This window comes from Taudactylus pleione, unplaced genomic scaffold (assembly GCF_031769625.1).
Source record: "Taudactylus pleione unplaced genomic scaffold, aTauple2 ptg000199l, whole genome shotgun sequence".
Classification (NCBI taxonomy): domain Eukaryota; kingdom Metazoa; phylum Chordata; class Amphibia; order Anura; family Myobatrachidae; genus Taudactylus; species Taudactylus pleione.
Genome location: NW_028284601.1, coordinates 4,380,930 through 4,402,666, shown reverse-complemented (window position 1 = coordinate 4,402,666; position 21,737 = coordinate 4,380,930). Strand labels below are relative to the sequence as shown.

Here is a 21,737-nt window from a genome sequence, read left to right as displayed (position 1 = left end):
CAGTGACAGTCCCCTAGGTAACACTGGCCAAGCTAGTTTTATCAATATGCAGTCAGCAAATCATTGTTTTTTTTTTATATATTGTACATATATATAGTGTATCATGTATTAATTAATATTACGTGTCTGTGGCTTTTTATGGTGCTAAAAAATTTAGGCTGTTGATACTGTGTCTGTGATACTGTGCCTGTGGCTGTGATATTGTGTCTGTGGCAGTGATACTGTGCCTGTGGCTGTCAGGGCCGGCTCTTGGGGTGTTTGACCAGTGCGGTCGAACAGGGGTGCCATCCCATAGAGGGTACACCCCTCCCAGACACCCCGATTGCAGTGGGACAGTACTGTCCGAAGTGGGCCGAAGTGGCCTGCGGGTGGTCAAATCGGGAGGTTGGGGACCCCAGAGTAGCTGAATGGATGCTGTGTGCCCAGCTAGTGACAGAGTGAGTGCTGGGCCTACCCCCAGCCTGACGTTATTTGGAGGTGTGCCATGCGGGCACGCCTCCAAACAACGTCACTTCGGGGGCATGACCTATGGTAATTAGGCCACACCCCAATATCCAAAATATTGGGCGCTGTTAACTGAGCGGGCACAGGGTGCTCCGACCCCTGGAGCCGGCCCTGGTGGCTGTGATATTGTGTCTGTGGCCGTGATACTGTGTCTGTGGCCGTGATACTGTGTCTGTGACCGTGATACTGTGTCTGTGACCGTGATACTGTGTCTGTGACCATGATACTGTGTCTGTGACCGTGATACTGTGTCTGTGGCCGTGATACTGTGTCTGTGGCCGTGATACTGTGTCTGTGGCCGTGATACTGTGTCTGTGGCCGTGATACTGTGTCTGTGACCGTGATACTGTGTCTGTGACCGTGATACTGTGTCTGTGGCCGTGATACTGTGTCTGTGACCGTGATACTGTGTCTGTGACCGTGATACTGTGTCTGTGGCTGTGATACTGTGTCTGTGACCGTGATACTGTGTCTGTGATATATAACAGTCAGTAGGTCAAGGGCCACCACCTTAATATCTGCGTAGTGTATTGCAGTTGGTGGCCAGTTGTTTGTTTTACTTTTATCAAAATCTTCTTTGTGCGTTTTCAAAAAACTTTAGGCTGTGATACTGTGTTTTATAAGAACACTAACGGTCAGTAGGTACCGTGCCATCGTGTTAATAATATAAGCGCTGTGTGACTCTCAGTGTGAAGTGGTTGTCAATTGTTAAAAAACAAAAAAACTTTACAGAATTATGGAGCATATATATTATTACATAATATGCACAAGATAATTGAATATAGATTATTAACAACAGTCAACAGAAATGATTATGATTGTTTTATCAATTTAAAAACAAAAATGCAAATCCAAAACCAAAACACGACAATGAATTAGAAACAAAACACAGGGGCCATCGCACATCTTCTCTACTTATAACTGCACACATTGGTAGTGATAGGAAGTAGATCTTTTTGAAATAATGATGAACATGTTAAGTTATATCAGTGCATTAGTCCCTTTCCTAAGCATAGGCCCTGCAGCCATCTGTTACTGCCACCTGCATGCATTGTGATATCACAGTCACACTGCCCCCCTATATAAGACATGCCCAGCTACTGCCAGACACTTTGTGGTGGCAGTTTGCCCCACATTGACTCTTTGTGCGGAATTATCCTTCATTTGGATTTTATTTGAATTGACGATTTCCGATAAGGATTTGATACCATCTTTGGATACCAACTTCGGGTATCAACTTTTTTTTAAACATCTTCTTAGCCTGGTGCACAGATTGCACTTACCGCTTTCTATGGATAAAGCAAATGACGCCGCTGATGTGACACCACATGACAAAGGAGAGGATAACATGAAATCAGCTATTATGTGGCCCTCTGGAGTCTACACCATGGTGATCCTTCATGAACTGAGGCTCCTCTACTCTCCAGTGATCATTAAATGTTTGCCTGAGATCATTGCCACTATGCCACTATGCCACAAACTACTGCATAAACTTGGCATGATAAATGCCATCCTGACAAAGCATTCGTCCATTACTGAGATGCACAACATGATCTTTGATTTTCTGTGCCAAGTGTTAGAGGTAAGGATGGACGTGAGCAGCGCATTTAATAATATTATACCTGTTATTATAAAGGCGATGATCTTGGCAGAGCGTATAGATTGTGAGTGCATTTGGCTGTCAGCCAGCAGAGTACTTTGCCTCTTAGCCAGGGATTACATGGAGACCACTGTCATGGAGCTTGTGACTACGCTTCAGGTCAGCTGGAACCGCCACCACTGTCTGTATTTACCACGCTGGCTGCTATAATGACTTATACCACCATGCCCTTCTGTAACAAGGTATATGTGTTAGCTCAGATATGCTCAGATATGGAACTTGTAACTCATCCCGGCACCCAAAGGATTCTATCTATGTTCATTAATAACACTGCTGTGGCCTTTGGAAGTAATGCTATGCAAGAGCCTAATATCAAACTATTGTTTACAAAAGCCTGCGCTATGCTCACCAAGTACAAATACAAAACCGGGATTGTGCTGAGGTGGAAGAAATAATCACAAGTGACGTCCTTACTGGCTGGCCACCTGCAGGGACCCCAGGTAACAGTCACTTTTGGAGATGGAGCAATATATGAGAAAGATCTGTCAGTGTGTATAACAAATATGAAAGTGCTGACAGCTTTGTTGGACGTATTGTCCAGACCGGGGCCTGGAGAGAAATTGTGTCTTCTTAGGCCACTGTGTGACTCACATAATTAACACAGCATACAAACGTGCCACCATATTTGCAGCTCTTATGACATATGTTGAATGTGTACACGGAGACCTACATAAAGTAGTCCTTACTGACATGTTACACATGATGTCTGGCCTTGATAACAACACTTGCCTGGAAGTCTTACAGTGCATTGAAAACTTCACATGGACTTTCCCAAAAGAGGCTAAGAAGTTCAGGGATGCCTTTATACAGACACTTCTGCCAGAGATAAAGGAGAAAGATCAGACAATGGTTCCCAAGATCCTGAAAACTTTAGTGACTATTATTCAATTGCGTAAAAAGAAGACTTGGTGGAAATATGCAGAAATCCTCAGTCACATCACAGGATATCTGTATAATGAGCACCAGGGCATCCAGCTTCATTAGACTGTTTGGGGAGCTAGTTCAGCGAAGTAGAGTGTATCCCTTTAGTAAAATCACCAGATTAGCTAAAGAACATTGCTGCTCTGTAATGGTAAAGCTAACTTGGAAATTGCATCAGCTGCAGTGGTCTGTCTCATCCAGTGCTTTCCTCACCTGGGCTGCAAGACCATCGTCCTGGAAGAGGGCAGTGATTGGGACACCAGATACACAAATGTCATTTATTTGGCCCTGGCTGAAAAACACCTGTTAAGGTCAATGCTCCACAAAGCAGTAGAAGATCTGCTCATGGCTGTGGATATTGCGGCTATTGTGAGGCTTATTACAGCACTAAGAGACTTCATATCTGAGGATGAGCTCACTCCAACAGGCTTCAGTGACATATGGAACCATCTACAAAGGGCAATGGCCTCATGTGATTCAGATATACGGAAAGCTGCAAGAATAACATCGCAATCACTAGGTAACAAGTGGCCATGCCTGGGGCCAGTAACAGACCACAAAAGTGTGAAAGTGGCAGGCACACGAAGGAGGCGAAGGTGGTAAAGGACATGGAGAAGAACAGCCAAACAGTGTGCCAGGCTTCTGTGACTTCTGAGCTAATTGGTGCAGTACCTCACTCTCACCAGAGGAGCTGCTGATTGTTGTATAACCTCATCGTCTACCCAATTACGAGTCCACCTGTGCTTTAGATTCATACCAGCTTTCCTTGCTGCCTGTCTCTGACTTTGTGCCTGGACCTGACTATGACACCTGTCTGCCATCCGCCTCTGACCCTGTGAGCATGCTGTCAGCCCTTCACCACTGAGCAAGTTCCTGGATCTGCTTGTGCCAACTGATTGCCATCCTGCACCTGGGCTGTAGCTAGGGTAGTGCGGTCTGTGCCATCGCACAGGGCACCACAGGTCAGGGGGCGCTGTTTGGGCCTGTCAAATTTCTGTTTATTATCATTCTTGCTTGTAGTTTCCTCTTATTTCATCCCCAGCATCTCCTGGCCTCTCCTATCCCTTCCCTGGCCCTTCCCCATGAAGCCATGGCCCTTTTTTGAGTGAATTATGTCCCTTTGAAAAATGAGGGGGGCGCCAATGCTCTTTCTGGCACAGGGCACCAAAAAGTCTAGATACGGCTCTGCCCTGCACCTCCTAGTTCCCTAAATCTGCACTTCTATCCATGAGTAGTTTTACTTCTATTCTCACTAATTGTGCGTAATATGTCATAGATATGTCATGCTCTTGGGCATGCGGTTGCGCTCTGATATATGTACTAGGCCGAAAGGCCCAGTCCGTTCAACCACCCAAAGCGTGCTTATATCAGAGCGCAACCGCACACCAAAGACTGGCATAGCTACCTTAGAAAATGGTCCTGTTCAAGTTCTTTGAAGAGATCATCATTGTACCAGTCAACTGTGGTGAGGATTGATGTCAGGTTCTTTGAGGTACTGTAAGTGGTAACTCAGATATTTGTATTTCTGCATTGATTTGCTGCTTTTCTTTGAGTAGTGTCACTGTGAGTGATGGTATTGTTTACATTGGTGGAGTGATACTGCTGTGGCTTTGGGTTAGGTTTTGATCATAGTGGGAAGTAGTTCAGGTGTGCAGTCATGCTGGGTGGTGTGTGCAGTCATTGGGAAATAATACACGGTCATGTGATTTAGTGTGTCCAGTCATGATAGTGAGATTTCTGTAATTTTAACACATCGTTTTATATGTAATAGATATACCACTCTTGGGTGTGGCATGCGTATATCAGAGCAAGACTGCACACCCAAGAGTGGTATATCTAGCTTATAATATGGTCCCTGTTATGACAAAATATTTTTACGTTGGGAATGATGTAGGGACAAACAGATACAGAATAGGAGGAGAAAATAGTTCAGAATAGGCTATTTCATTTGAATTATTTTTAATGAATAAACATTTGCATGGATAACAGTGTAAGTGTATAAATCAGTTGAACATTAATGAATACTGTCACTGTCACTGTGGTTCATTTTGGAAAGAAAGCATGTGTTGTACAGTGAATTGTACTGGCAGGTCTCGCTCTGAATCAGGGCCGGGTATTTTTTTTTTTAGAACGGCCTCCTGGCCATTCGCATAGCTGTGGATGACCACCCACAGCTACAGCAAGTGGCCATGATGATGGTCGCGATGGTCAAGACCATCGCGACCATCGGGCTTGTGATGAGACCCTTGTGGTAGGGTCTCGTGGCCGCAAGTCCCTGAGAGATTTCGGCTCTAACAGAGCCGGAATCTCTCCACTGACATCACTCATGATGTCAGTGGGGCCGCCCCCAAATGACAGGCGTTCTCATTGGAACGCCTCCATTTGGGCAGCCACCCCCCCAGCCCGCCCCCCCAAAGGGGGCGAGCTGTCACTCAACATCGACAGCTCGCCCCCTTTGTTGTGAGACCCTGAGCGAGGGAGTGCCCGTCGCTAGCCGGGTCTCGCGCATGCGCATCACGGAGCCGGCTCTGTCGTGCGCATGCGCTGTGGGCCACCATCGACCCGGTTGCGAGCGCTCAGCTCTTGCGACCGGACCTGAATCAGGCCCTGAGCACACCATCTCTCACTCCCTCCACCAACTCTCAAAAGAGCTTAAGCATTACCTCAAGTATGGTTTTTGTTGCATTTATTTTTAAAATGTTTTTAAATATTTATACTGTTTATAGTTTGTTTTTACCTATTCTGGAGAAGACCAATAAGGAGACTATTTCAATAATCAATGTGGGACATAATGAGTGCATGAATTAGAGCTTTTGCAGTGTCTTATGTAAGATATGGTCATATTCTGGATATGTTTTTAGATGTATGTAACATGATTTGGAAACAAATTGGATACGGAGAACATAGGACTGTTCAGAGCCAAGGATGACACCTAGGCAGCGAGTTAAGGGGTAGGGTTGATTGTCGAGATATCAACAGTGATAGAGATATCAGGTTGGTAAATACTATTCGCTGGTGAAAATATTATTCAATCTGTTCTGGAAATGTTACATTTGAGGTGGCGAGATGCCATCCAAGATAAAATGGCAGAAAGACATTCAGTAACTCAGACCAATACAGATGGTGACAAACCTGGGGAGGATAGGTAGATTTCAGTATCATCCACATACAGATTATACTGAAATCCAAAAGAGCTGATAAATTTGCAAAGAGATATGATATATATGCAGAAAAGCAGGGGACCTAATACTGAGCCTTGCGGTACTCCAACTGATAGAGGTAGCAAAGAGTAGGTGGAGTCAGAGAAACAAAGTAGGGTGAGACTGTGCCCTGATAAACTAGGGATTGTAGAGTTTGTATGAGAAGGCAATGGTCAACAGTGTCAAGTGCAGCAGAGAGATCTAGAAGGATTAATACTGAGTAATGGCCTTAAGACGTACAGTAGCAGTGATCAGATCATTCACTACCTTAGTCAGCGGAGTGCTGGGAATTAAAACCTGACTGCAGTGGGTGCAATAAGTTGTGTGAGTGAAGACAGTGTGTGAGGCGAGTGTAGGCATGTCTCTCATGGAGCTTGGTGAAGCATGGGAGCTGAGAGAAGGGATGGTAATTTGAGAGAGGCTTAGATTCAGAATTGTGTAGGGGGGGTTAGAATAGGAGTAATCAGTGCATGCTTGAACACTGAAGGAAAGATACCAGTGGAGAGAGATATTGTAGATTTTAGTTCAGGTTGGGATGAGCACAGGAGCCAATGCTCCACTGATTTGTTATGGTGTAGGATCAAGAAGAGAGGTAGTAGAGTAGAAGAATGAGAAGACTAAGGGAACAAATGAAGAGAAGGTGCCAGAGGGTTCAGGGAAGGAATTGAGCAGGTCACTGGCTGAGGAAGAGTATACCATTTCATTTCAGATCTTATCAATCTTATCCTTGAAATAGGAAGCAAGATCTTGTGCACTGAGAGTACTGGTGGATTGGGTGCATGAGGGGTAAGATGTGATTTAACGGTCTGATTCAGAGCCGGACGCTATTTGCGCTCGCTCGTTCAACAAAAAGGGGTGGCTGTTCAAATGAACCGTTCGCTCCTTGCGATCTGTTGCCGCCTCCAGGTCTGAACGAGCGAACAAAACATGCGGTCGTTTATTTGAAAAATACGCCCCATGGCCGCTCGCATCATACGTCATGTCCGCTATTTATTAGATTAATCGAGTACATCGAACAGCGTATGAACTGCTCGCTATTCTTGGGGTTGGTTTTTCCTACCACTATATTGCGAGCAGTTCTGACTATAAAACAACCAAGTGACGTGGTCAATGACGCTGCTGTATTAATTATGCACACCCATAAAACGCCCGTTTTGACCTTTAAGCACGCCTGCGTTCTGATCTCCACTCCCCGTTTTCAAGCACCTTCCCCTGTTACCACCCACATACGCCTTATTCTGTCACTCAAAATAGCAGGCATTCGCTATATAGCGAACAAGCGATTTTCGGCCGCACTGACTGGTTCGCGTATGCGTATTAAAAACCATACGCATGCGCAGATGTGCGAACATCGCTCGCAACGAGCGTACTGCCGCTTTCGAGCAGCTCTGAATCAGGCCCTAAGTGTATTTAAAACTCGCTTGGGGTTAGAACCTTGAGCAGAGATAAGAGACTGGAAATATGTTTGGCAGTGTACAGAGCCTTACGATAAGAGTGGTAAATAGTCTTATATGTGAGAAATTCACTTGGATTATGAAATTTACGCCACTGACATTCTACTTTATTGAGACTTTTTGTAGGTGTCTTGTTACTTTGGAATGCCATGGTTGACATCTAAGTCTACATGGAGTGTGATGGGTAGCTGGAGCCACTTCATCAAGGCTATTTATGGAGTTTGGAAAAGGTGTGATACATCAGTCATAGGAGAAGTTAATATAGAAATTGATGAGCGTAGTTGTTGCAGAGTTGTCGCTACAGTTGTTGAAAATTAATAGCGTTAATATTTCTGTGGGTTAGAGGAGGCTTGGCGGACTTCAGTGAAACTGAGCTTGAAGTAATGGAGGAGAGCCTGCAGATGATAAGGTTGTGATGTTAGAGAGGGGGGTTAGCAAATTTAGAAACTGAGCATAGCCTGGTGTACAAGATCCAGGCAATTGCCATCCTGATGAGTAGAAGAGTCTTTCCACTGTGAGAGGCCGAGAGAGGAGGTTAGAGAGCAGTTTGGAGGCACAAGGAGATTGAGGACTATCAATAGGGATATTGAATTCATCATTGATAATTGTGGGGATGTTGGAGGATAAGAAGTGAGGGAGCCAGGCACAAAAATGTTCCAGAAATTGTTGGTGTGGCCCAGGTGGGCGATAGATAGCAGCAAAAAAACCTTCAAAATATACCTCTAACGTCCACCTGCAATCTTACAAACACCTGTCCCATTCATACAGCAATACAGCACCCCCATATACCACCCCCACATAAACTAACCCATTTTCCTGCACTTTTTCTCCCCCAAAAAGACTTCTCATTATTGGCCAAATTAAGCTCATTAATAATGATTTTGGACTAATTAGCCATTAAGGGGGCGTCCCAGTACTATGGAAACAAGTCCCAACATTTTTTTACCTTAAAATTGGGATTTTTTCCAAACTTTTCACCTAGTCAGGAGGTAGTAAAAACTAATTTGCGATAACTCCATATCAGAATTTGCACCCGCAAAAACCGTGGCTAATAGGATTGCGCAATAATTATATACTTGCACGATAATCTTTGTTTCACAGCTAATTGAATTCCCCCCTTAATGTGCAAAAAGTGCATTATAATCCCATTCAGTAAATATGACGTTGTGGATATTATAGTGAGCCAAGGTCCATGATTTATGTAGATTTCCAGTTCTTCTGAAAACTTTCCCTAGATATTATTTTAAACTGTTGGTAACTATAATTCATACTTGCCTACCCTCCCGATTCGGCTGGGAGCCTCCCTAAAATCGGGTGCCACTCCCGGCCCCCTGGAAAGGTAGGCAAGCCTACCCGACCCACCAGCAATTAACTGTGAAACCCCCCCAGCTGAGGGGACAGGTGACGCGATTCACGCTGAATGTGTGATTTAAAGGAGGGGGAGGAGTCTAGGATAACTCCAAGACAGCGCACTTTGGGGCTAGAGGAGATAGTTGTGCCAGCAATAGATAATGAAATTGTGGGAAGTGAGGTGATGGAAAAGGGCGGAAAGATGATCAGCTCAGTCTTAGACATGCTAAGTTTCAGAAAGCGCTAGTATAATTTAATCTTTAAATATGTAATAAAGCTACACACACACACACACACACACGGGTGTAGCGTGTAGCCACGGCGCCCGAAGCATGTGTGTGTTAACGTGAGCCCCCCCCTCCACCCCAAGTGAGCTAGGTATGGGGACATATCTAATGACAGCTCTAGTCATAATAGAATACTGCCATGGAAAACAATAATAAAAAACAGCTAATGAAGCAACTGTAAATTAAATAATTTTTAGTTTAATCCCACAATAACCAAACTTGACAAATTTCTCAATATATAAATCAAACAAGTGCTGCCACCTAGTGGCCGTACTGTTATAGTGCCGTATATAGAAAAAGGAAATACTGAAAGATGTACCTTAGCTGACTTGGTGACACATTAATAAACTGTGGCCGAGCTTCTATAAAAAGGGCAAATTTATGAGAAAATAAAATAAAAATGCGGCCGTTTTGGGAGCTACCCACAAATATTAAGTATCCCCTGAACGTAATAGAAGCAGTTATAAGTTTCAATGGAGACTGCTAAACTGTGAATTATACCAGGCTCCAGATCTTGAACTCGGTAGCTAACGCCATCTTTAGATAACTTTAGCCAATGGGCTGCATTGCGCAGAATTATCTTGGAGAGGAGGCCGAAGGATTCCTCCCTGGCACTCTCCACTCGCACGTGCGCGGTCTGATGACAGCGCATGTGCAGTAGCGCGGACGAGGTCCTAGCAGTACAGTGAACGCATTAGTGCTCACATTACTTCTCACACATCGCAGGGACATGGGCTCCGCATATATTTTTGTTAAACTTAATGTGATCATTTTCTTAGTTACCACAATAAGCAGCAATAAGAAATTATACTTTTCCCTTATGTCAGACAACATGGGTCCTGAAATCTGTGCTGTTCATAGGCATCTGCAATTCAATTCTGGGGTCATATTTACTAAAGTGCGGGTTTTTAGAAGTGGAGGTGTTGCCCATAACAACCATTATCTAGCACCTTCTAGAAGATAAGAGCTGGAATCTGATTGGTTGCTATAGGCACTTTAGTAAATATACCCCGTGGAGTTACCATGATGAGTCAAGTGTACAATTTGTGCTGCCTTTACCCAGATCAGGCCAATATGCAGTTATGTTACAGAGTTTGTGTTTATTAGTACAACCGATATACAATCAGAGCTGCAATATATAAATACACGGGTACGGTTTAACGAAAGAAAGCCAGGCGCTCCTTCAGCCAATCTTCTGTGAGGTGACTGGAGTTCCTGATCTCAAACACCTGCAAAGAGTCACACAAAGAGCTTAGTCAGATGTCGCATCCTTGACAAGCCATGAGCATACATGCCTACTCTCCCGGGACGTGTAGGATGCTCCCGAAAATCAGGTGGTGCTACCGGCCGACCTGCAAGAGAGGGCATGTCTCTCGGACCGGCCGGTACCCAAAGATCTGCAGTCAACCGAATACCGGGAAGATGGTGAGGGCACCATGTTCCCGGAGATCTGCACATGTGCCGACAAAAGGGGGAGGGACCCGCACGGAGAATGCTCACGGGCCCCCTCCTATCTTAATCTTCCCCTGATTATGTGAATGTTCTCATAGATGCGTATGCAGTCCCTGACACGTGCATTATGCCAAAAATTGCTCGATGAGGCCACACCACCCATCAAAATACCACTCTTCAATAAATCTGCGATTTTAACTTTCAGGCCGCACCACATTTTACCAATACCGTCTCCTAATCAGAGTTCTGTTTACTAATTAATAGTAATTATATCCATGCTTGCCGACATTCTGGCTGCTCTCTTCGGGAAGGGGCAGACAGGTCGGCATCGTGGAGGGGGCGGGCATGGAAGGCATCTCATATTTTATTAGGGGCAGAGTGGGGGCATGACCACGCAATCACATCATGGCCCCGCCCCCTCTACACAATACCAGGATTACTGGCATTGTGAGGTAGGGGGCGGGGCCACTATGACGCGATTCAGCGCTAATGCTTGTGTCATGATGCTGGTGGGCTGGTGATGGTAAGGGGGGGAGGGGCAAGTATGATTGTACCCTATAAAAAAACTATAATTTAAATTATTTGTTCAAGAAGTAATTTTGTTCTGTTAATCAATGTTGACTCAGCACCCGATAGTATGTGTATATTTCACACGTGTTCATTCATATATTAATGTCTCTATATCCTAGTCATACTTGCCTACTTTAAATAACTCCTCTTTGGGAGAGGATGCAGCTGACAGATTAGGGGGGTCGGGCTATCCATGTCATTAAACCCTCTCCCCGTCATGGCAAAACACCGCAATTTGTAGGTCCACGGGGAGGGGGTGGGGCTAAATGACGCAATGTGTGTAATGTTACCCCCGCCCCTCCGTACAGACCTGCAAATTCCCTATATAATCTCCCCATCCTGCCCGCCTCACTAGGAAGTAGACGGAATGCGAGAGATTCGCCTACTCACCCAGGGGTGCAGGGGACTACCCGAAAAATCGGGATCCTCCCACACCTTCCATAGAATAGATAAGTATGATCCTAGTACATCTGCCAATGAACAAATGCTGTCAAAATAAGGGGCCTATTTTTCAACAGGTTTTATCATTCATGAGTGCGTATGATAAATGGTGCTCCAGCCAATCAGCTCCCAACTGTCATTTTTCAAACAGATGACAGTTGGGAGCTGATTGGCTGGACCATCATTTATCATACACAGAGAGTCTTATCACTCATTGTGAATGATAAAACTCATTGACAAATGAGGCCCTTAATGCTTCCCCTGTTCTCTGTATCCACAGATCAGATTACTCTGTGGCACTACAGGTCCAAGAGGGTCCTGAAAGCCAGACCATGATGACACTTATGGTTCTAGAAATGTCCCTATACTCTGGCAGCGATAGGTGGCTGGTGATTAGACTTCTACAAGCACCAGAATGCCCAAACAGTGTAATCCTGCCAGGACTTGCTGGGCATAGTGGTGCCACATATTCAATATATATATATATATATATATATATGGGAGAAGTGAATGATACAGCGACAGGCATCACTTAGAAAGTGCACAGTGCAATAAATATATAAAAAAGATTTTTAATCAAAAGTTCAAAAGGACACACTGACATGAATACATGAAATAAAAACGCACATATTACATATGACTTTAAATGTCAAGCTAATATCTAAAAAAAAAAAAAAATGTAAGGAGCAAAGATATTAATAGTATTAAATGACTGAGTTAAAAAGCAGATGAAGAATTTTCAACACCACAATATTGGAATAAAGTGCAAATTTCAAAATGGTAAGTATTCACAGGCCCAATAATATAAATAAAAAACAAAAGAACTGAGAATAAGGTTCTAAAAGCAGAAATGAGTTCAAAGGTGCTTATCTTAGTAACTCAAAGGCAAGAGTGCAGCTTCACCAACGCGTTTCATCCAATGGGACTTTTTCAAGGGATGTTAGCTAGCAGGTATGAGTCCATATTTATACCAAGCTTAAACAGAACTAATTAGTCAGCCTCATTACAATTAGTGACCTCATATCCGGTCTGACGGAGTGATTTAGCAGAGGAAACTTCCAAACCACTCCTATGAATGAGTTAAATTATTTATAACGTAAATGGGATTCCAGTAATGTCCAGATCTTTCTAATATTAAGTAGAACTTAGCGTGAAACTTAGCGGTACTTCCGCCCAAATGACTCCAAGTTTCCACCCTCAGTATCAACATCCGCCCGCTTCCGGGTCTTAGGCAGTAGGATCGGCGACTGCTGTAACTTCCGCCCTCACTTCTGGCTCCACGCGGCATCCGTACATCAATGTCCGGGAATGGTATCGCGGGTGGTCAACTCCCGTCCAGTCCACGTGACCCCCGCGCAGATTCCAATGCTCGTCATCTCTGCAAGTACCCGCCCATGGACGACATCATCGAGACCTCACTCAGGTCTCGTGCTTCCAGAAATAGGCACTGCCGTGGGTCTGCGGAAGCAAAAAAACTCAGTAATTTTAAGACACTTAAAAGCGCCATTTTGAGAAAGGGTAACTTAGCCCAAACTGTTAATGTTAATGGATACACCAATTGGATAAACATAAAGTGCAAGTGGCATTGTAAAACAATAAGCCTCAAATCTAGCAGCATCAAGTTCTAAATGGCAAAAAGGAAGATGGAGTAATAGAAAAATAATTGTGTAATTTGGAATGTAATAAAATTGACGACATGGTACAAATCACTAACTGGTTAAGAATAATATTAATGAAGAAAAAAAAAAAAAAAAAGTAGATAAAAAAGAAGAACATAAGAAAACACTGGCTGATTAAAAAATAGTAGTAAAAGACAAGCAAGGGTCTTACTAAAAGGTTTAGAAAATAATTTTAAAACTAGATAATTTATGAATAAATTAATTATTTAAAGACGGAGGAGGGGGTGGATAAAATTCATGAGTAACCACGGAACCAAGGTAGAGAGTTAAAACCATTCAGAGACCCAGTGGCTATCTTACGCCCTGTTGTAAGTATGTATGAACACTACAACACCTGGTATTCCCAGGAGGTCTCCCATCCCAGTACTGGCCAAGCCCATATATGCTTAGCTTCCAAGATCGGACGAGATTGGGCATATACACAATGGTTTGGTTGTAGGTTCTTATTAACATACACAACTACTGCCTTGTCTCTTACAAGAATGGAGCAATCTCGTAACTCTCATTAAATCCTTGTGGAGCCATGGTATTTAACTCGAAGATCCAGAACATTTCTCTTCTTGATAATTTGTTCCCTAGATCACCCCCTCTCTCTCCTAATTTAACATGCTCTATTGCTTTAAAAGTTAAGTCCTCCGGGTTGGAATCATGATAGACAGAAAAATGTTTGGACACCGCATGTCCCTCAACCTTGTTCCTGATATTTCGAACATGTTCTTGAATTCGCAATTTTAACGGTCTCTTAGTTTTTCCCACATATTTTAAACCACATTTACACTCCAAAAGGTAAATGGTGGAGATGGTATTGCAGTTCATATAGTTCTTGATTTTAAATTCCTTTGAACCATCAAAGTTGTGAAATACTTTCCTTCGTGGGTGGATATATTTACAGACATTACAATGTCCACACTTATAGCAACCTAAACACTTGGGGAGGATTTCGTTGGTTTGAGATGTCCTACTTTTGATCATACTAGGTGCTAGAATGTCCTTTAGGTTCTTATTTTTCTTATAGATTATATCAGGCCTTGAGGGGAGGATCTCTTTCAGGACTGGGTCCATGAGCAAGATATGCCAGTGTTTCTGTAAGGAGCTTCTAATTTTGTTCTCGTGTCCATTGTAGGTGGTCACAAAAGGCACACGGTCTTTTTTCTTTCTCCGATCTTTGTTTCTATAATTCAGCAAGTCATCCCTTGGCAAGTCTTTCGTTTTCTCTGCTGCCTGTGATAACAATTCAATGGGGTAACCTTTGCTTAGAAATCTCTCCGTGTAGACTTGAATTTGTTCATCACAGTCTTGTTCTCTCGTACAATTGCGCTTGATTCTATAGAACTGAGAATAAGGGATGTTGGTTTTCCATCTTTTAAGATGTCCACTTTTAAAATGTAAATAACTATTAGTGTCAACCTTTTTAATATAGTTATTCGTAATGATCTCATCATTAGCATATGATAAAACCAGATCTAAAAATTCCACCGATATATTACTAAAATGGGACGTGAACTTCAAATTAAAATCATTGGTTGCAATATATGTTAAAAATTTATTAAAAAGTTCCTCAGAACCTTCCCAGATGATTAAAATGTCGTCAATATATCTCTTGTATAATACAATATTTTTATGAAATGGGTTGTTCTTGTATATGTGATTGTCTTCCCAATGCCCCATAAAAATGTTCGCAAAGCTAGGGGCAAAAATAGTGCCCATAGCCGTGCCACATATCTGTTGGTAAAAAACATCCAAAAATGTAAAATAATTGTGAGTAAGAATAAAAGACATCAAGTCACATAAAAACTCTCGATGAAGGGGACTAATGGATTCGTCCTTTTCTAGGACTTTCCTACATGCATTGATCCCTTTGTCATGCTCAATGCAAGTATACAAAGCCTATACGTCTATCGTAACCCAGGAATATGTTGGTTGCCATTTAATCCCCTTTAAACATTGCAAAACATTCGTGGTGTCTTTCAAATATGAGTCCAGTATAATAACGTATTTTTGTAAAAAAACATCAACATATTCGGAAAGATGGGAGGTGAGCGAGTCTATACCAGCTACAATAGGGCGCCCTGGAGGTGATGTCATCGATTTGTGGATTTTAGGTAAAAAGTAAAATATAGGAGTCGTGGGGTTGGTTTGCATGAGAAACTGAAATTCATCCTTGTTTATAACTCCATTACGGAGACCACATAACAAAATTGCCCTCATGTCATCTAAATATTCTTCTACAGGGTCTCCCTTTAATGGTCTATATGAGTTCATGTCATTCAGTAATCTTTCAGCTTCTTTGAGATAAGCTTCTCGATCCATGATGACCAAACCCCCCCCTTTATCAGCTTGTTTTATTATCACATCTTTATTCTTTTGCAATTCCTTCAGGGCATGTTTCTCTTCATTTTTCAAATTCTGTTTTTGTAGTTTTTCTTCTACTTTCCCTCCCTCACATAGGTCTTTCTTTACTTTTTCATAGAAAACTTCTATGTGACTGCCTTTAGACTCTAAAGGATAGTAGGTGGATTTACATTTCAATCCTGATTTTGAAGTTAACTCCATAAAGTTTTTGATAGGAGCTGATTCCTTTCTTACAAAGTGTCTTTTTAGTGTCAGGTTCCTCACAAATTTATTCAAGTCTATATATACGTCAAATTTGTTCATATTGGATGTTGGTGCATAATTTAACCCTTTGCTTAGTAAACTGATCTCGGATTCTGTTAATTGGTGTTGTGATAAGTTGAAGATGCCTTGTTGTTGGAGATTCATAGGAGATATCTTCTCTTTAGGTTTCTTCCTCCCGCCCCGTTTTCCTCTTCTTCTTGCTGTCTTCTTTGAGGGGTGATGCTATAGTTGCTGTTTCCCTGACTGGTTGCTTCCTTATGTCGTTTGGTGTATCTGGACCTGGGGATAAAAAATGATGTTGATCTAAGTCGCCAGTAGATTCCAGTCTCTGTAGGGCTGCGTACCTATTCCTTGTGTGGGTTGTTCTGTATCTTGGGGATTGTTCATCTCTATAATGATTTCTTTTAAAAGTAGGTTTCCAGACGGAATGTGTTCTCGATGGAGTGGGAATATTATTGCTGGCATTCTGGAATCTTGACCATTGTTTAATTCTGTTGGTTTCATAATCTTGTTTATCTCTATGGAATTTCTTCTCTTTGCCCTTAATTACTGTTTCTTCTGTTCTTTCTAATTTTTTTATTAGGACAACCTCATTCTCCTTAAAGTTGTCTTTCATTTTGAATTCTTCCATTTGCTGCTCTTTGACCTTGATCTCCTGTTCCAAATTCTGCAAAATGTCCTGTTTTTCTTTAATAATGAGTTGCATAAGGTCCAAGGAACATCTATGCAGGATCTTATCCCATTCTCTAATGAAATCTGTTTTATCTAGACCAAAGGTGGGATTTTTTTGGATTCTAAGTCCTCTCGGGATTCTATTTACAGAGATGTAATGTTCAAGACCTTTTACATCCCACCAAGCTTTAATTTCTTTGGTCATAAGCTTTTCAATGTCCCAAAATAAATTATCAATATTTTCAGTAGGTAACTCAGTATGTGTCCCTGTATTGCTCTCATTAAAAATTTTTTGACATAAATCACTTCTCTTAATTGTGCGTTCAGTGTTTCGAAACATCCTTAAAAAGTGCAGTAAAAATGTGCAATCACACAGAGAACTGTTAAGGAAGGCTGCCTAGCCAAAGTAAACCCAATTGATGTAGAACAAATGTGATGGCTATGGCGCCAGCCAACAACAGTGAATAAAGTGCTAGAAATAATTTAAACTGTAATAAACGAATATAGTGAAAGGTATATATATGTAACAAGACGCACTACCTAAAGGTGTCAGCTGAATACCAATAAGAGGGATTAGGGCAAATCCCAAATGAAAATGTGGGAGAAGTGAATGATACAGCGACAGGCGTCACTTAGAAAGTGCACAGTGCAATAAATATATAAAAAAGATTTTTAATCAAAAGTTCAAAAGGACACACTGACATGAATACATGAAATAAAAACGCACATATTACATATGACTTTAAATGTCAAGCTAATATCTAAAAAAAAAAAAAAAATGTAAGGAGCAAAGATATTAATAGTATTAAATGACTGAGTTAAAAAGCAGATGAAGAATTTTCAACACCACAATATTGGAATAAAGTGCAAATTTCAAAATGGTAAGTATTGCACAGGCCCAATAATATAAATAAAAAACAAAAGAACTGAGAATAAGGTTCTAAAAGCAGAAATGAGTTCAAAGGTGCTTATCTTAGTAACTCAAAGGCAAGAGTGCAGCTTCACCAACGCGTTTCATCCAATGGGACTTTTTCAAGGGATGTTAGCTAGCAGGCATGAGTCCATATTTATACCAAGCTTAAACAGAACTAATTAGTCAGCCTCATTACAATTAGTGACCTCATATCCGGTCTGACGGAGTGATTTAGCAGAGGAAACTTCCAAACCACTCCTATGAATGAGTTAAATTATTTATAACGTAAATGGGATTCCAGTAATGTCCAGATCTTTCTAATATTAAGTAGAACTTAGCGTGAAACTTAGCGGTACTTCCGCCCAAATGACTCCAAGTTTCCACCCTCAGTATCAACATCCGCCCGCTTCCGGGTCTTAGGCAGTAGGATCGGCGACTGCTGTAACTTCCGCCCTCACTTCTGGCTCCACGCGGCATCCGTACATCAATGTCCGGGAATGGTATCGCGGGTGGTCAACTCCCGTCCAGTCCACGTGACCCCCGCGCAGATTCCAATGCTCATCATCTCTGCAAGTACCCGCCCATGGACGACATCATCGAGACCTCACTCAGGTCTCGTGCTTCCAGAAATAGGCACTGCCAGTAATTAAGGGCAAAGAGAAGAAATTCCATAGAGATAAACAAGATTATGAAACCAACAGAATTAAACAATGGTCAAGATTCCAGAATGCCAGCAATAATATTCCCACTCCATCGAGAACACATTCCGTCTGGAAACCTACTTTTAAAAGAAATCATTATAGAGATGAACAATCCCCAAGATACAGAACAACCCACACAAGGAATAGGTACGCAGCCCTACAGAGACTGGAATCTACTGGCGACTTAGATCAACATCATTTTTTATCCCCAGGTCCAGATACACCAAACGACATAAGGAAGCAACCAGTCAGGGAAACAGCAACTATAGCATCACCCCTCAAAAGAAGACAGCGAGAAGAAGAGGAAAATGGGGCGGGAGGAAGAAACCTAAAGAGAAGATATCTCCTATGAATCTCCAACAACAAGGCATCTTCAACTTATCACAACACCATTTAACAGAATCTGAGATCAGTTTACTAAGCAAAGGGTTAAATTATGCACCAACATCCAATATGAACAAATCTGACGTATATATAGACTTGAATACATTTGTGAGGAACCTGACACTAAAAAGACACTTTGTAAGAAAGGAATCAGCTCCTATCAAAAACTTTATGGAGTTAACTTCAAAATCAGGATTGAAATGTAAATCCACCTACTATCCTTTAGAGTCTAAAGGCAGTCACATAGAAGTTTTCTATGAAAAAGTAAAGAAAGACCTATGTGAGGGAGGGAAAGTAGAAGAAAAACTACAAAAACAGAATTTGAAAAATGAAGAGAAACATGCCCTGAAGGAATTGCAAAAGAATAAAGATGTGATAATAAAACAAGCTGATAAAGGGGGGGGTTTGGTCATCATGGATCGAGAAGCTTATCTCAAAGAAGCTGAAAGATTACTGAATGACATGAACTCATATAGACCATTAAAGGGAGACCCTGTAGAAGAATATTTAGATGACATGAGGGCAATTTTGTTATGTGGTCTCCGTAATGGAGTTATAAACAAGGATGAATTTCAGTTTCTCATGCAAACCAACCCCACGACTCCTATATTTTACTTTTTACCTAAAATCCACAAATCGATGACATCACCTCCAGGGCGCCCTATTGTAGCTGGTATAGACTCGCTCACCTCCCATCTTTCCGAATATGTTGATGTTTTTTTACAAAAATACGTTATTATACTGGACTCATATTTGAAAGACACCACGAACGTTTTGCAATGTTTAAAGGGGATTAAATGGCAACCAACATATTCCTGGGTTACGATAGACGTACAGGCTTTGTATACTTGCATTGAGCATGACAAAGGGATCAATGCATGTAGGAAAGTCCTAGAAAAGGACGAATCCATTAGTCCCCTTCATCGAGAGTTTTTATGTGACTTGATGTCTTTTATTCTTATTCACAATTATTTAAAATTTTTGGATGTTTTTTACCAACAGATATGTGGCACGGCTATTTTTGCCCCTAGCTTTGCGAACATTTTTATGGGGCATTGGGAAGACAATCACATATACAAGAACAACCCATTTCATAAAAATATTGTATTATACAAGAGATATATTGACGACATTTTAATCATCTGGGAAGGTTCTGAGGAACTTTTTAATACATTTTTAACATATATTGCAACCAATGATTTTAATTTGAAGTTCACGTCCCATTTTAGTAATATATCGGTGGAATTTTTAGATCTGGTTTTATCATATGCTAATGATGAGATCATTACGAATAACTATATTAAAAAGGTTGACACTAATAGTTATTTACATTTTAAAAGTGGACATCTTAAAAGATGGAAAACCAACATCCCTTATTCTCAGTTCTATAGAATCAAGCGCAATTGTACGAGAGAACAAGACTGTGATGAACAAATTCAAGTCTACACGGAGAGATTTCTAAGCAAAGGTTACCCCATTGAATTGTTATCACAGGCAGCAGAGAAAACGAAAGACTTGCCAAGGGATGACTTGCTGAATTATAGAAACAAAGATCGGAGAAAGAAAAAAGACCGTGTGCCTTTTGTGACCACCTACAATGGACACGAGAACAAAATTAGAAGCTCCTTACAGAAACACTGGCATATCTTGCTCATGGACCCAGTCCTGAAAGAGATCCTCCCCTCAAGGCCTGATATAATCTATAAGAAAAATAAGAACCTAAAGGACATTCTAGCACCTAGTATGATCAAAAGTAGGACATCTCAAACCAACGAAATCCTCCCCAAGTGTTTAGGTTGCTATAAGTGTGGACATTGTAATGTCTGTAAATATATCCACCCACGAAGGAAAGTATTTCACAACTTTGATGGTTCAAAGGAATTTAAAATCAAGAACTATATGAACTGCAATACCATCTCCACCATTTACCTTTTGGAGTGTAAATGTGGTTTAAAATATGTGGGAAAAACTAAGAGACCGTTAAAATTGCGAATTCAAGAACATGTTCGAAATATCAGGAACAAGGTTGAGGGACATGCGGTGTCCAAACATTTTTCTGTCTATCATGATTCCAACCCGGAGGACTTAACTTTTAAAGCAATAGAGCATGTTAAATTAGGAGAGAGAGGGGGTGATCTAGGGAACAAATTATCAAGAAGAGAAATGTTCTGGATCTTCGAGTTAAATACCATGGCTCCACAAGGATTTAATGAGAGTTACGAGATTGCTCCATTCTTGTAAGAGACAAGGCAGTAGTTGTGTATGTTAATAAGAACCTACAACCAAACCATTGTGTATATGCCCAATCTCGTCCGATCTTGGAAGCTAAGCATATATGGGCTTGGCCAGTACTGGGATGGGAGACCTCCTGGGAATACCAGGTGTTGTAGTGTTCATACATACTTACAACAGGGCGTAAGATAGCCACTGGGTCTCTGAATGGTTTTAACTCTCTACCTTGGTTCCGTGGTTACTCATGAATTTTATCCACCCCCTCCTCCGTCTTTAAATAATTAATTTATTCATAAATTATCTAGTTTTAAAATTATTTTCTAAACCTTTTAGTAAGACCCTTGCTTGTCTTTTACTACTATTTTTTAATCAGCCAGTGTTTTCTTATGTTCTTCTTTTTTATCTACTTTTTTTTTTTTTTCTTCATTAATATTATTCTTAACCAGTTAGTGATTTGTACCATGTCGTCAATTTTATTACATTCCAAATTACACAATTATTTTTCTATTACTCCATCTTCCTTTTTGCCATTTAGAACTTGATGCTGTATTTTTAAAACCTGCTGCTAGATTTGAGGCTTATTGTTTTACAATGCCACTTGCACTTTATGTTTATCCAATTGGTGTATCCATTAACATTAACAGTTTGGGCTAAGTTACCCTTTCTCAAAATGGCGCTTAAAATTACTGAGTTTTTTTGCT

General features: G+C 41.4%; 2 pseudogenes; one reads left to right on the top strand and one right to left on the bottom strand.

The window, feature by feature from the left end:
- Positions 1–13,840: 13,840 nt before the first annotated feature.
- LOC148518725 (5S ribosomal RNA) lies at positions 13,841–13,959 on the bottom strand (annotated as a pseudogene).
- Positions 13,960–21,078: 7,119 nt separating this feature from the next.
- LOC148518724 (5S ribosomal RNA) lies at positions 21,079–21,197 on the top strand (annotated as a pseudogene).
- Positions 21,198–21,737: the final 540 nt, after the last annotated feature.